We start from the raw sequence: 15,000 nt of genomic DNA on the forward strand, positions 1-15,000 counted from the left end.
AAATGAATGTAATTAAATAACTGGATAATCCAATAAGGTCATATAGTGTTAAGATTGTTTCGTTTTGAGGATAATAACAAAGATTTTGTATAAATACCACGACACTTGACAACGTTGTATTCCGACGTTCTCATGTGTCGTGGTATTTACACAAAATATTTGTTATTATCCTAAAAACGAAACAATCTTAACACTATATGACTTTATTGGATTATCCAGTTATTTAATTACATTCATTTAAAGGTAGTAAATAACTGACATATGAGAGGAGGCGAGAGGGTCGTGCGGTCATCTTCATCTTTGCGTTTTAATGATAGCCTAGTCAAGAATATTATCAACCTACTACTACTACTACTAATAATAATTCTGTTTAGCCGGTCAGTAAATTTATTAGTATTTATATCCAAAACAACCATTCGCTAACAATCTCTCAGTCGCTTGTTTGGCTTTCTAAACGCGAAAAGAAAAAAAAAAGTTACTCGCAGGTGTACAGACTTGCAACTTACATGCTAAAACGCGAACGTGTACATTACTGAGAATAATAAATCATCTCTTTCATTTCCCTTTTTACGTGATAGAAATAAGATAAATTGCGCAGGTGTTCATTGTGGCGCTGTTACCAAACAACCCAATTAATCAATCATTCGCAGGTGCTCAGACGCCCAAATCACTTGCCAAAACACCCTCTTAGCTAACTATATCAAGTCTAAATAAAGATAAAGTTTTAAAAAGCATATAAATAACCCGCAACTCAGACAATTACTCGTGGACTGCATTCACTTAGACTCCCCCAAAATCGCTCGTTGATACACGCAATGAACAAACAATATCAAGTCTAAAGCAAGAATAAAACCGTATATAAATAACCCGCTTGTCAGACGGTTACTCGTGTATTGCATTCCCATAGAGTTGCGTGGCGGCAAGGTGACGGGGGCAGGAGTGGGCGGGGCGGGGCGGTGGGTGGAGGGGGGCAGCGGCGGGGGACAACGTGTGGGTCAGGAGGGCAGCGGGGGCGGGCAGGAGTGGGAGGATGAGAATAGGGTCTGGTGGAGAGAGGAGAGCTGGAGAGGCGAGTCAGTGTGTGCGGGGCAGCGGCGGTGTGAAGGTAGGCTGTTAGTGCCGCAACTCGTGTGCCGTGTGACTGAGCGTGGCGGAGGGGTCATGTAAGCCGCCCTGCCACCCAAACCAGCGCCCTCGTCTCCTGCCTGCCTCTCGTGGTGGTGGTGGTGTTCTCAGTGCGGTGATGTTGCGTCCGTGATGGATTTGTATACACGTTTGATGGCCTAAGGGTCGTATTTTAAAACATTTCGTCGCCCAAGTTCACATATTTGACATGGCTTTCGTAGGAGCTGTAGGCCTTTCCAGGGGTAGTTTTATGACCCTGGTGGTAGTTTGACCCTTCTTCTGTGCCATGAACCTTAAAAAAAACACTCATGAAAATTCGATTGATCCCCTATTTGACCTTTAGAAATAGTTGATGTGAGAAGCGATGGTGTCTTAAAGACCCCTAAGTATTACATGCTTAGTATCGGTAAAGGGCAAAGACGTAGTGCTGCTGTGCTTGTGATGTGTTGGGGTCGGGGTGAGGCGGAAACGTGACGCATATTTCGGGGACTGGTCTGTAGAAAAAGGCAAGCTATGATTATTTATTCATTAATCTGAAGTTATGTCACGAGTTAAACCTTACTAACACAGATTTTGAAGGCGTGTCTCACTCATATTTTTTGTAGTTTTGAAGCTGAAACGCGGAGTGGAAAAAAATATATATATTGAAGAATTGGATAAAGTTGTATGTCACTTTAATTTATTATTTTCTCTATTTTAAACGTGGCTTTCGAAGACGTGCACGCGGAAGATTAATACGTTGTTTTTGATTTGTCTGAAGCTGAAATGGAAAGTGAAATAATAATGAAAATAATAACAGTAATAAAAAAACAGCAATATAATAATAATAATAATAATAATAATAATAATAATAATAATGATAATTAAAGCAGACGGTACATTGTTTATTTATATATTTCCTCCTATTTATTTTAAGCTTCTGCTGAGGCCACATTCGAGAACATGTTTACCAGACAAGTACTACAAGGTGTGTCTATATAATTAAACCTGAAAGGCAAAGTATAAAAAAAAGAAAAGAATACATCTGTTCTGTCCATTCGTTTCGCCTACTCACTTTCTTTTATTTCGTGTTTGTCTCTGTAACGGAGTATCATTGTTCAGTCACGTGGCCTTTCGTAAGCAAGATAATGAAACAACCGAGGGAAAAAGAGGTTAATAAATAAATTCCTGAGTGGATTATGCATGTCACGCTCTCATGAGTGTAAGCAATGACTAGACATACACACACACACACACACACGATGACACCACAACACTGCACTCAACACAATCGTTACAAACCAGCATCACACACACAGACACCACCACCACCACCACAGACAAACAAACAAACACACACTCACTCTCACCGTCGCCAGTTATAACACCATGGAGTGGAATGTCAAACCCACGCGTCCCTCAAGAGTGTCAGGGAAATAAATTAATGGGAGATCAGGAGGCGGCTTCGCGGGGCTCATGTGATCACCTCGCCTAGTCCAGCCAACCCTCGGGCGACGTGTTGTTTTTCCTTAAGGGGGAATGTAGCGGCGTGTTGTTTTTCCTTAAGGGGGGGATGTGGAACCCGGGCACTTTTCAAACATTTCGGTGCCTACACACATACACATTTGTTAAGGCATTCGTATAGGTTGTAGGTATCGCCATGGGTAGTTTTATGAGCCTATTAACAAGATTTCTGCACCGTGAACATGAAAAGACTAGTGAGAACCCTATTAATCTCCTTTATGGCCTTTGAAAATTGGAGAGAGAGAGAGAGAGAGAGAGAGAGAGAGAGAGAGAGAGAGAGAGAGAGAGAGAGAGAGAGAGAGAGAAAGCGTTAGGTAATGTGAATCCTAAGTTATTGAAGTGACGAAGCATTCTGCAAACTGTGTCATACTGGAAGGTTGTGTGTGTGTGTGTGTGTGTGTGTGTGTGTGTGTGTGTGTGTGTGTGTGTGTGTGTGTGTGTGTGTGTGTGTGCTCCCCCATCCCCCAGTAACAGCAAAGGGCCAAAGTTCAACTATTTTAATACGTCAACAAAGCTTCGTATTAATATCGAGTGGAGTTTTCGATCGGGGAGATAACCAAAAAATCAAGCAATTATTTTTTTCATTACAGACGCCCAATTATGATCCGGAGAAGATAGATAATTCCGGGTTCTGGTTAGGGATTGAAACAGCAACATGTGATTATTAGGGAGGATCCGATGACTAATAACTAATTAACTAACTCTCTCTCTCTCTCTCTCTCTCTCTCTCTCTCTCTCTCTCTCTCTCTCTCTCTCTCTCTCTCTCTCTCTCTCTCTCTCTCTCTCTTTCAAGATGGTCGTGGGAAGGGTTCTGAATCCGAAATATAAACTCAAAAGATCAAACAACGAAAGCACAGCGGCACGAATTAATGAAGAAAACGCAGAGAAAATTACTTAATGGCCACACGGAATTAACGTTGTTGCTCTTAGGGGCGCAAAGCGAAAGGGAAACATGAGAAGAAAAACACATAAGCAAGCATATTTTTTCTTGCATTCCAACGTGGGAAGCGCTTAAGGCAAAACAAAGAGGAGATAAAAAAAGTCCGCTCTACTCTATTTAGGAGCAGTAAGTAGCATTTTTTTTTTCATTATTGTTTTCTTTTTTTTACGCCCTTGCACTGTCTCCTCTGCTGTAAAAATAAAATGCTCTGGTCCCGTAGAATACTGCTAGAAGATGCCAAAAGGATGCTCTGATTAGGTTACTAGAGAAAGGAGAAAACAAAAATAAAGCTCCCTGTACACTGCTCATGTAAAATAATGTTATAAGATGCCAGAAGGATGATCTATTTCCGTCAGTTCCAAGAGAAAGGAATGAAAAGAAAGGTTGGAAAGTAAGCAATGGGGAGGAAGTTAAGATGTAAAACTGTATCTCGAGTTACGCAGATCGTAGAAAGAGCGTCGTAAGAGGGTCGTAAATCACTTGACTGTTTTGCCTTTATCATGCACGTTTACCTCGAGTCGTGAAAATCTCAGCAACGACGTAAACAATGCTATTATGTTACCGAGCTGAGGAGAGAAACAAAAGAAGCTTATGTCCCAGAAATGTTAGTTTTTACACCTTTTTTCTGTTGTTTCTATTATCTTTTTTATTCTGATCACTTCATCCTATTCTTTATTAGCTTGTTGGAACTTACGATACTGTACTGATCTGAAGAGACTAGTTACTCTCCCTGGAATGTTACTTTCTATATTGTTTCACTTATCTCGTTTCTATCCCGTTTTCTGATTTATTTTTATTTTTTGTGATGGAACTTGATACTGTTACCTGTACCTTAAAGTTTCTCTGCCCGGAATGTTACTTTCTATATTGTTTCACTTATCTAGTTTCTATCCCGTTTTCTGATTTATTTTTATTTTTTGTGATGGAACTTGATACTGTTACCTGTACCTTAAAGTTACTCTGCCCGGAATGTTACTTTCTTTATTGTTTCACTTATTGCGTCTAGTTTCTATCCTGTTTTCTAATCTTTTTTATTATTTTTGTGATGGAACTTTTGATGCTGTTACCTACCTTGAAGTTACTTTGTGCCAGCAATGTTCCTTTTTTATATTTTCACTTATTTAATGTTTCTTTTTCTAATTTTATTCTCCTTATTGTGTCTTCTAGTGAGGGATCTTATAATATACTGACATAAGACTTAAGTTCCTCTTGCCCGGATCTTCCTGTCTATTCTTTCACTATTTATTTTTCTATTTGACTTGTATAAACGAATTCCTGATAGTGACACATGATAAGAACCACATTACTCTTTCCGGAATGTTCTCGTTTCATTGTTTAGCTTACACTCCTCTCTTTATTTCAATCTGCATCTAAATATAGCAACTGTCACTGCTATATTTTCACGTCTCTGTGTATTTGACTCGTAAGCAAACAAACCTGTGATCTTCCTGGCGCTAACCTGTCATGGAGAGGAGCGAGTTACTCCTCCGGGGATGTCGCTTTTTCATACCCTCGCTCATTTCTTCTATTTCTATTTGTCTCGTAATGGAACTCCTGCAAGCGACAGCCGTGGGTGGGGGCGGGAGGTGGGGGTCGTGTCCTCAGGCAGAGCTCGAGGGAAGGGGTCCAGGGGGGGGGGTAGGGGGGCAGTGACGGGCACCAGGGAGCAGATGGTAAAGCTCTCCCACACTGCTACTGGTCTTGGTCTGCCTGTTTAGGTCCGTGCCCTCATTACCCTCTGTGTGTGTGTGTGTGTGTGTGTGTGTGTGTGTGTGTGTGTTGAATTCTATGCCCCCCATGTAACGTTTGTGTGTCTTGTGTGTGTGTGTGTGTGTGTGTGTGTGTGTGTATGCTCGTCTCTCTCTCTCTCTCTCTCTCTCTCTCTCTCATCCACATTCTTATCCACGTGAGGGTCGCATGCTCTCCCGTTTATATCTGTTTTTACAGCATAATTTATTCCTCCCAAGAGTACTAAACTGTAGCAGCACAATATTATTAGACTCGTGCTCGGGAATCTCGGGCCATCAACACTTCGTTAAAAGGCTCTTCGGGCGTCATTAGTTTCCGCTTGTTAAGTCACGTTTAGGGGAGTGAGGCAAAGGGGCGACCAGCGACACCCTCATTAATATAACAATGGTGTAGATTAACGGAGGAGGAGGAGGAGGAGGAAGAGGAAGAGGAAGAGGAAGAGGAAGAGGAGGAGGAGGAGGAGGAGGAGAAAGCGGAGGACGAAAGATAAGGAGAAGGATGTGAACGAGGAGGACGAGGTAGGAGCAGGACAAGGAGGAGGGAGACGAGACGAAGAAGGATGAGGAGCAGGAACAGGTCACCACTCCGTCCAGGCGCCAGCAGGGGGGTGAGGGCAGCCAACCCGACCACCTTATTAGTTTATGAGGACCGTAGAGAGTGAGGGTTCAGGGAAGGCGATCGCATGCATATTACTATCGCGTGGCCCGTTGTACCGTTAATGAGGGTTTTAATCGCCTGTAAGATCCTCCTCATGTGTCTCCTGCGTTTTTATGGATGCGGTCCGATGCTGCGGAGTCGTGGCGGGCTATCTGAACGTTAATCTCGCCCGCTCACTGGGTTATAACTCGGTCTGGCGTTTAATAGACTGCATTACCCTCGAGGGACCCTGGCGTGCATCAAGGCGGATAAAAGACACATTGTATCGTGCAGGGTCCGGCCGGGAAGCACCGAGTGGCATTTCTTTTGGGGGTGAGAGGTTCCCGGCTGAATGGTGCTGTTGTGTGGCGCTGCCGTGCATGACTCGTAAAGCTGAGGCTGCACAAAGGGGGACAGGCGAGGGGTCAGTATGCAGGTAGGGAGGGAGACAAGCAGGCAGGAAAGCAGGGTTGTGGGTTGAGGTTTGCAGGTGGCAGGGAACTTCAGCCTGGCGCGCCGCATGCAAGCCTACTACCGAGTTTGCCTTGACCTGGTTCTTGGCCCCTGCGGGATTCGATCGTGTATGAGCTCTTAGCCATGGTACGCACGTATATGCATGGCCTTGCCTGCGCTGCGCCTCTTACATTGTTGCAACGCGTAAACAAAACGATGGTATGTTTCGCCTCCGCTACGACAGACACACTTAAACGTTGCGTCTTCTATACATTGTCCTCCATTTTCTTCCTTACTTCGTCTTTTTGTGTCATTTTTCGTAGTTATTGTATCGAAAATAAATACACGTTGTTTACTTTGCCTCGGTGTATACTAAATCCTTCCTCACTTTCTTCTCTCCTTTTTTTCTCCTCTTTTCCCATGCACCCAACTCCTATCTTCCTCTCCTCCTCCTTCCATGCACCCTTCTTCTCTTCTTCCATACACCCAACTCCCTCCTTCCTTCCTCTTCTCTCCCATGCACCCAACTCCTATCTTTCTCTCTTCCTTCTATGCACCCTTCTTCTCTTCTTCCATACACCCAACTCCCTCCTTCCTTCCTCTTCTCTCCCATGCACCCAACTCCTTCCTTCCTTTCTTTCTTCCTTTCCTCTCCTTCTATTCACTCAACTCCTTCCTTTCTTTCTTCCTTTCCTCTCCTTCCTTTCACCCAACTTCTACCTTCCTCTCCTCCTCCTCCCATGCACCCTTCTTCTCTCCTTCCATACACCCAACTCCCTCCTTCTTCCTTCCTCTTCTTTCCCTTGCACCCAACTCCTTCCTTCCTTTCTTTCTTCCTTTCCTCTCCTTCTATTCACTCAACTCCTTCCTTCCTTTCTTTCTTTCTTTCCTCTCCTTCCATTCACTCAACTCCTTCCTTCCTTTCTTTCTTCCTTTCCTCTCCTTCTATTCACTCAACTTCTTCCTTCATTTCTCCCTTCCTCTCCTCTTATGTACTCAACTCTTTCCTTCCTCTCTCCCTTCCTCTACTCTCCTCCCATGCACCTCTCCCTTTCTTCCTTCCCTGACCTCCCACGTACCCAAACTCCTTCCTTCCTTCCTGACTTCCTTTTTCGCCTGCCTGCGTCGTGTCGCCTCATTGTCGCCGCCAAAACAAACACGCATCGCCTCCTGTCCCCTGATCCAATGCGCCCAACTCCTTCATTCCTTTCGTCCTGTCGCGCCATTGTCCCGCCATCGGCCCACCCTCAGACACGCCCCCCGACACGGTGTCACAGGAATGCCGCCGCCAATTACTACCCCTGTATCTGTCGTGTCCCGTAGAATTAACACTAATGATGGCGAGATACGAGTGCCTTCATACCCCTGGCCGTCTGTGGGGAAGGCTCGCTCGCTGGTCGTCTGTGTTTTCTTTGCGGTTCCCCTTCCAGCTTTCCATTCTCTTCCTTATTGGTCTCGTTCGGTGCAGTAACTCTAGCTTCGACTTCTCCTTCCGTGACCTCGCGCCTTTTACATAGATAGTCACTGGTGTTTAATGTGTCTGGGGAATATCTGTCCGTGCGTATTTTTTTTTCAATGTGTAGTTACCGTGTTTACGTCTAGGGTGGTGGTGCTTGTGGTGGTCGGTGGCCTGATAAATTGAGGTGTTTCTATTGTTTCCTTCATGCATATATAGGTTAGACACGCCCACTTTTCTTATTTAACCATCTCTCTCTCTCTCTCTCTCTCTCTCTCTCTCTCTCTCTCTCTCTCTCTCTCTCTCTCTCTCTCTCTCTCTCTCTCTCTCTCTCTCTCATGGGGTCTGTGTGGTCTGATTTTCTATCTATGTAAATCTCTCTCTCTCTCTCTCTCTCTCTCTCTCTCTCTCTCTCTCTCTCTCTCTCTCTCTCTCTCTCTCTCTCTCCCATGGGGTCTGTGTGGTCTGATTTTCTATCTATGTAAATCTCTCTCTCTCTCTCTCTCTCTCTCTCTCTATCTATGTATCTCCCCCCTTCTCCCTCTCCCTCTCATTACACCATACCATCCTTGCCCTGCACAACATGTATATTCCTCCGCCTCACCGTCCTGTCAAAGTCTAGCCTAAGGGGTGATGGGTACTTCAGCATCTCGACAGCCACCTCATAGGACGCCACCTCACGATTATTGGGTAAAAACTTGCGTACGCTGGCTAGGAATTTAGGAGGCAGACGGCAAGGACGAGGAGGAGGCAAGCGAGTTGGTAGTCTGGAAAAAAAAAGACGGAAAAAAAAGATATAGGCAGATGCAAAGAGTGGGGATGAGGGTGTGTCTTCGTATGATTGTTGTTGTTGTTGATGGGGTTGTAATGAAATAGGAAACGGGTTAGAAGGCGGACGGGGAGGAGGAGAGCGAGTTGGTATCCTGGAAAAGATACTGAAAAAAATATATATGCAAAGTAAAGGTGATGGGTCTTCGTACGCTGTTGTTGGGGCTATAATCAAGTAGGAAACTGGTTATATATGTGTACTAAATCGCATCACAGCAGATCTATAGGCTTACGCAGTGCACAACGGTTCCAGATTGTCGTACTCAGAGCATAGTATTTACCGGTTTCTGACGCCTAACTATTGCCAAGAAACATCAGGAACTAACTATTTTAACGATAAATATAAATGAATCTAGTTATTGGGGCCCAGGTGACAGATTTGGGTTGGAAGTTGGTAAATATGAGGCTGAGTACGACACTCTGGTAGTTTTTTGGGCCGGAAGTTGGTAAATGTGAGGCTGAGTACGACAATCTGGTAGTTATAGGGTCAGAAGTTGGTAAATGTGAGGCTGAGTACGACAATTTGGCAGTTTTGGGGCCGGAAGTTGGTAAATGTGAGGCTGAGTACGACAATCTGGGAGTTATGGGGTCGGAAGTTGGTAAATATAAGGCTGAGTACGACAATCTGGGAGTTATGGGGTCGGAAGTTGGTAAATGTGAGGCTGAGTACGACAATCTGGCAGTTTTGGGGTCGGAAGTTGGTAAATGTGAGGCTGAGTACGACAATCTGGCAGTTTTTGGGCCGGAAGTTGGTAAATGTGAGGCTGAGTACGACAATCTGGCAGTTTTTGGGCCGGAAGTTGGTAAATGTGAGGCTGAGTACGACAATCTGGTAGTTTTTTGGGCCGGAAGTTGGTAAATGTGAGGCTGAGTACGACAATCTGGCAGTTTTTTGGGTCGGAAGTTGGTAAATGTGAGGCTGAGTACGACAATCTGGCAGTTATGGGGTCGGAGGTTGGTAAATATGAGGCTGAGTACGACAATCTGGCAGTTTTTGGGCCGGAAGTTGGTAAATGTGAGGCTGAGTACGACAATCTGGCAGTTTTTGGGCCGGAAGTTGGTAAATGTGAGGCTGAGTACGACAATCTGGCAGTTTTTGGGCCGGAAGTTGGTAAATATGAGGCTGAGTACGACAATCTGGCAGTTTTGGGTCGGAAGTTGGTAAATGTGAGGCTGAGTACGACAATCTGGCAGTTTTGGGGTTGGAAGTTGGTAAATGTGAGGCTGAGTACGACAATCTGGCAGTTTTGGGGTCGGAAGTTGGTAAATGTGAGGCTGAGTACGACAATCTGGCAGTTTTTGGGCCGGAAGTTGGTAAATGTGAGGCTGAGTACAACAATCTGGCAGTTTTTGGGCCGGAAGTTGGTAAATATGAGGCTGAGTACGACAATCTGGCAGTTATGGGGCCGGAAGTTGGTAAATATGAGGCTGAGTACGACAATCTGGCAGTTATGGGGCCGGAAGTTGGTAAATGTGAGGCTGAGTACGACAATCTGGCAGTTATGGGGTCGGAAGTTGGTAAATATGAGGCTGAGTACGACAATCTGGGAGTTATGGGGTCGGAAGTTGGTAAATATGAGGCTGAGTACGACAATCTGGCAGTTATGGGGTTGGAAGTTGGTAAATATGAGGCTGAGTACGACAATCTGGCAGTTATGGGGTTGGAAGTTGGTAAATATGAGGCTGAGTACGACAATCTGGCAGTTATGGGGTTGGAAGTTGGTAAATATGAGGCTGAGTACGACAATCTGGCAGTTATGGGGTTGGAAGTTGGTAAATATGAGGCTGAGTACGACAATCTGGCAGTTTTTTGGGCCGGAAGTTGGTAAATGTGAGGCTGAGTACGACAATCTGGCAGTTTTTGGGTCGGAAGTTGGTAAATGTGAGGCTGAGTACGACAATCTGGCAGTTTTTGGGGTCGGAAGTTGGTAAATGTGAGGCTGAGTACGACAATCTGGCAGTTTTGGGTCGGAAGTTGGTAAATGTGAGGCTGAGTACGACAATCTGGCAGTTTTTGGGTCGGAAGTTGGTAAATGTGAGGCTGAGTACGACAATCTGGCAGTTATGGGGTCGGAAGTTGGTAAATGTGAGGCTGAGTACGACAATCTGGCAACGTTATAGTGCATGGTAGTGTTGGCGGTAAGGTGTACTTCAGCTAAATTTTGCTACACTTACACACACACACATAGCGTATTGTCGTAGATGAAGGAGTGAGCCGCACGCAGACTTAACACGATGATCGCAGAGACTTGGAAAAGGAAAAGTTAAGACAAAAAACTGATTAACCCCGCTGGAAAAAAATTAGCGAGTGAAGAAAACATCAACAGTGAAGTGGCAAACAAGTGATCAGTGAAACCTCTTAAGAAGTAGACGAAAAGTAGAAACCTTAACCACTGAAAACAAGGACGAAAACAAGATTGAAAAGGAGAAAAAAAAACACTGAAATACACCAAGAAAAACAAAAAAGAAAAACATGTAGGGAAAGATCTGAAACGGTCTAGTGATTTGCGTTGGAAATAAAACCCCCCCAAAAAAACAGAGAAACGAGACTACGAAAGTGATTAAGGGACGGGACTGTGGAGGAAGGTGGAAGGAGGGGTGTATGTGAACCACCTCTATCACCACCACCACCACCACCACTACAATCATCACCACCATCAGGCTACAGCGAGGGCCCGACATCGTGACCAGGCCAGGAGGAGCGTGAGAAGGCGGCGGATTCCCTCACCTCGCCATGGCCCGCCTCCGCTTCCTCCTCCGCTTATCAGGTATGTGTCCACGGGGTCGCGAAACTGTAGATTGGTTTTGTTCGACACTTCCGCTTCTCACATCAGCTATTTCTAAAGGTCAAAGAGGGGGTCAGTTGGGTTCTAATGAGTGTCGCTTCAGGTTCATGGTACAGAAGAAGGGTCAAACTACCACCAGGGTCATACAACTACCCCTGGAAATGCCCACAACTCCTACGAAAGCCTTGTCAAATGTGTGTTCTTGGGCGGCGAAATGTCACACGTATTACTAAACATTTCGTCGCCCAAGTTCACATATTTGACAAGGCTTTCGTAGGAGTTTGGAGCATTTCCAGGAGTAGTTTTATGACCCTGGTGGTAGTTTGACCCTTCTTCTGTACCGTGAACCTAAAGAAACACTCATTAGAACCTGATTGACCCCCTCTTTGACCTTTAGAAATAGCTGATGTAAGGAGCAAAAGTGTCTTGTAATACCAATCTGTCCAGGGGGTCACCAGGTACGCTACGCCATGCCACGGGAAGGGATCTCTCTCTCTCTCTCTCTCTCTCTCTCTCTCTCTCTCTCTCTCTCTCTCTCTCTTTCCTGTAATGTTGGTGTTATTTTATGTTTGGGAGAATTACTCTTTGTTTTGTTTTGAAGGGGTTATTGCTGTAGGCCTCTTCATTTGTTTTTTTTTTGTTTCCCCTTTCTCTTTTTTTAGGTTTGTTTTAATACTTTCTCCTTTTTCGGTGTTTTTTTTTAATGTTTTGAAGGGGGATATTAGCCTACTGCTACTATTTTTTTTTTGCTTTGAACGCGCCGCCAAGATCACACACACACACACACACACACACACACAGGAGCCGAAGGTCACATATTTTCCCTACTACACCGTGTTGCGAGGGTTTGTTTTCCTCGAGGCTGACAAATAACTCGCGCCTCGGATGTTGTTGTAGTCATTACCTTCCCTCGGACGTCACAGGAAGCCAAAAATACGGAACCTTGAAGTCAGAGATCATTTTGCGTTGAGACTTTAAATGGTGGAATATGCCTTACTTAGAATTCAAGGATGCATTGGTCCATTATCGTGTTGCATCTTTTCGCCCGTGTTGCAAGCTCTTCCCTCCATGGTTATTCCCTCGACGTCATTTTCAGCAATACCAGTTAGCCAGACGCCGTCCCTCGCTAGCTTGATATTAACATCTTTACAGGTTAATGATCATATATAGCAATTTATTTTTTATTTAAATGCTGCGTGCCTTTTCCCTTTTTGTTTTTTCCTTCTACTTTTTTGGGGGGTTAGGTTTCGTTTTACCTTTAACCCTTTCTTAGTGTAATTGTGTGATGCAAATAGACGAAGGAAAATGCAATTGAGTTTAGAAGCTGCCGTTGGTTTCTGAGTTCGTAATACCTGACCTTTCTCGGTATGGGAAAGTTTGGAGGAAGGCAGTTTTATGCTCTCCCTCAGCACCAGTTATAAATTCTTCTTAATAAGGAAGAGCTTGGAAATACGACCGTTCAATACCCATCCCTTTGTCTCCTAAGATGTAATTTTGTCTGCAGTTAACCTTCTCGAATCTATTCTCTTTTGGAATTGCCCCCCATCAAAACAAACAAACAAACAAACCCTTATTTGCATCGTACAGCCTCGCGTCGCTTCAAGAACACTCATACACCTTACCAAGAAATTTAAGATGGATTTTCTGTGTCGCAAACTTGGATTAATGTTCTGCTCTCAAATTGAAGAAACAGGATCAACAAAATTGACTTCCTTGCATCGTACAGCCTCGCGTCGCTTCAGGAACACTCATACACCTTACCAACAAAATCTAAGATCGATTTTCTGTGCCGCAAACTTGGAGTCATATAATTTTTTCCCTCAAAATAAAAAGAAGAAAGAGGTCTGTGGTTTCTTAGCGTCATGCAGGCCCCTTCCCCGGACCCCCACCCACCTCGCCCTCCCGTCCCGCCTCGTCAAGGGCACGTGGGTGAGGAAGAGTGAGTATAAGAGTTTGTTGGGCGTTCGCCGACTCGTTTGTTCCTCAGTAAATCTCAATCCAGCTGGAGCTTGTGTTGTGCTGGTCGAGATGCAAGTCCCTCAAGTGGATGATTGTGTGTGCGTTGGGGTGAGGGGTGGAGGGGGTGAAGGAGAGCAGATAAACGAAAGAAAGAGAAAAAAGAAAAGATGGAAAATGTAGAAATAAAAGAAAAGGGGAAGGGAAAGACGAAGATGGATGATGTTGTAGACTGTAGAGGGAGAGGGTTAGGAGAGAGAAACAGGGAGGAGATTAAAGAAAGAAAGAAAAAGGGAAAATAGAATATACAGAAAGGAAAGAAAAAAGGAGAGAGAGAGAAAGATGATTATGATGATAGATGATTGTGTGTGTGTGTGTGTGTGTGTGAGAGAGAGAGAGAGAGAGAGAGAGAGAGAGAGAGAGAGAGAGAGAGAGAGAGAGAGAGAGAGAGAGAGAGAGAGAGAGAGAGAGAGAGAGAGAGAGAGAGAGAGAGAGAGAGAGAGAGAGAGAGAGAGAGAGAGAGAGAGAGAGAGAGAGAGAGAGAGAGAGAGAGAGAGAGAGAGAGAGAGAGAGAGAGAGAGAGAGAGAGAGAGAGAGAGAGAGAGAGAGAGAGATTTTGTGTATGTTAATGGAGTTCCCACAATGTTTCAGCCGTTGGAGCGCATTTTTTTCTTTATTTTTTTCTTTTTTTTAATCTTTTCGTTCATACATTTCGTGCTTAGTCTTATTCTGTTGTTACTGTTTAATTTCATCTTTTTATTTTTCTAATTTTCCTTCTTTTCCTCGTATAATTTTTTTCCAGTAAGTTTTTATCGGAATTTCATGTATCTCAGTTTAGTTGTATTTATTATTGTATTTCTTCTTTCTTTGCTTTCCTCTCTCCACGTGCTTCATTCCTATTCTCTTCGTTTTCCAACTTTATTTTCATTATTCATATCTGATTGTTAGGTTATATTTTCCTTTATTTCCTACCTGTGCTTTTTAATTCATGCTTCGAATAAAACTTTCTCATCATTTTTTTCATTCTTTTTATAATCGTCTAACTTTCATGTTTTCCTTTCTTTTGTATCTATTTTTATTACGTTTCTCTTTACTTATTTTTTCCTACATGCTGCTTAATTTCATCCCTTTTCAATCGTCTTTATCTAATAGTTTGGTTCCCGTATGGTTTATTTCTGCTTCCCAATGTTTCGTATGTTTTATTTTTCTTCATGCATTCTTTCTGTCGTTTCATCCTGTCTTTGTTCCCCTTCTGTGTATCGTTTTTTCTCGTCTTTCATGACCACTTGTGTTCGTGTGGGCGGGCAGGCAGCTGGCGTCTGCATAACTGGGGCCTGGGGCTGACGAGTGATGCTGGGTGGACGTCTGGACTGGCTGACTGCTTGACTGACTGACTGCTTGACTGGTTGACTGGCTGACTACTTGATTGCTTGACTGGCTGACGGCTTGACTGACTGACTGCTTGACTGGCTGACGGCTTGACTGACTGACTGCTTGACTGGCTGACTGCTTGACTGACTGACTGCTTGACTGACTGACTGACTGACTGCTTGACTGACTGACTGCTT

General features: G+C 44.2%; 1 long non-coding RNA gene across 1 annotated transcript; it reads left to right on the forward strand.

The window, feature by feature from the left end:
- The first annotated feature begins 1,034 nt into the window (after window positions 1–1,034).
- LOC126984076 (uncharacterized) lies at window positions 1,035–11,212 on the forward strand. The gene is made up of 2 exons (XR_007736391.1): window positions 1,035–1,105; window positions 10,880–11,212. It is a non-coding gene; the product is annotated as an uncharacterized LOC126984076 (long non-coding RNA).
- The last annotated feature ends 3,788 nt before the right edge of the window (window positions 11,213–15,000 follow it).

This window comes from Eriocheir sinensis, chromosome 55, assembly GCF_024679095.1.
Source record: "Eriocheir sinensis breed Jianghai 21 chromosome 55, ASM2467909v1, whole genome shotgun sequence".
NCBI classification, from domain to species: domain Eukaryota; kingdom Metazoa; phylum Arthropoda; class Malacostraca; order Decapoda; family Varunidae; genus Eriocheir; species Eriocheir sinensis.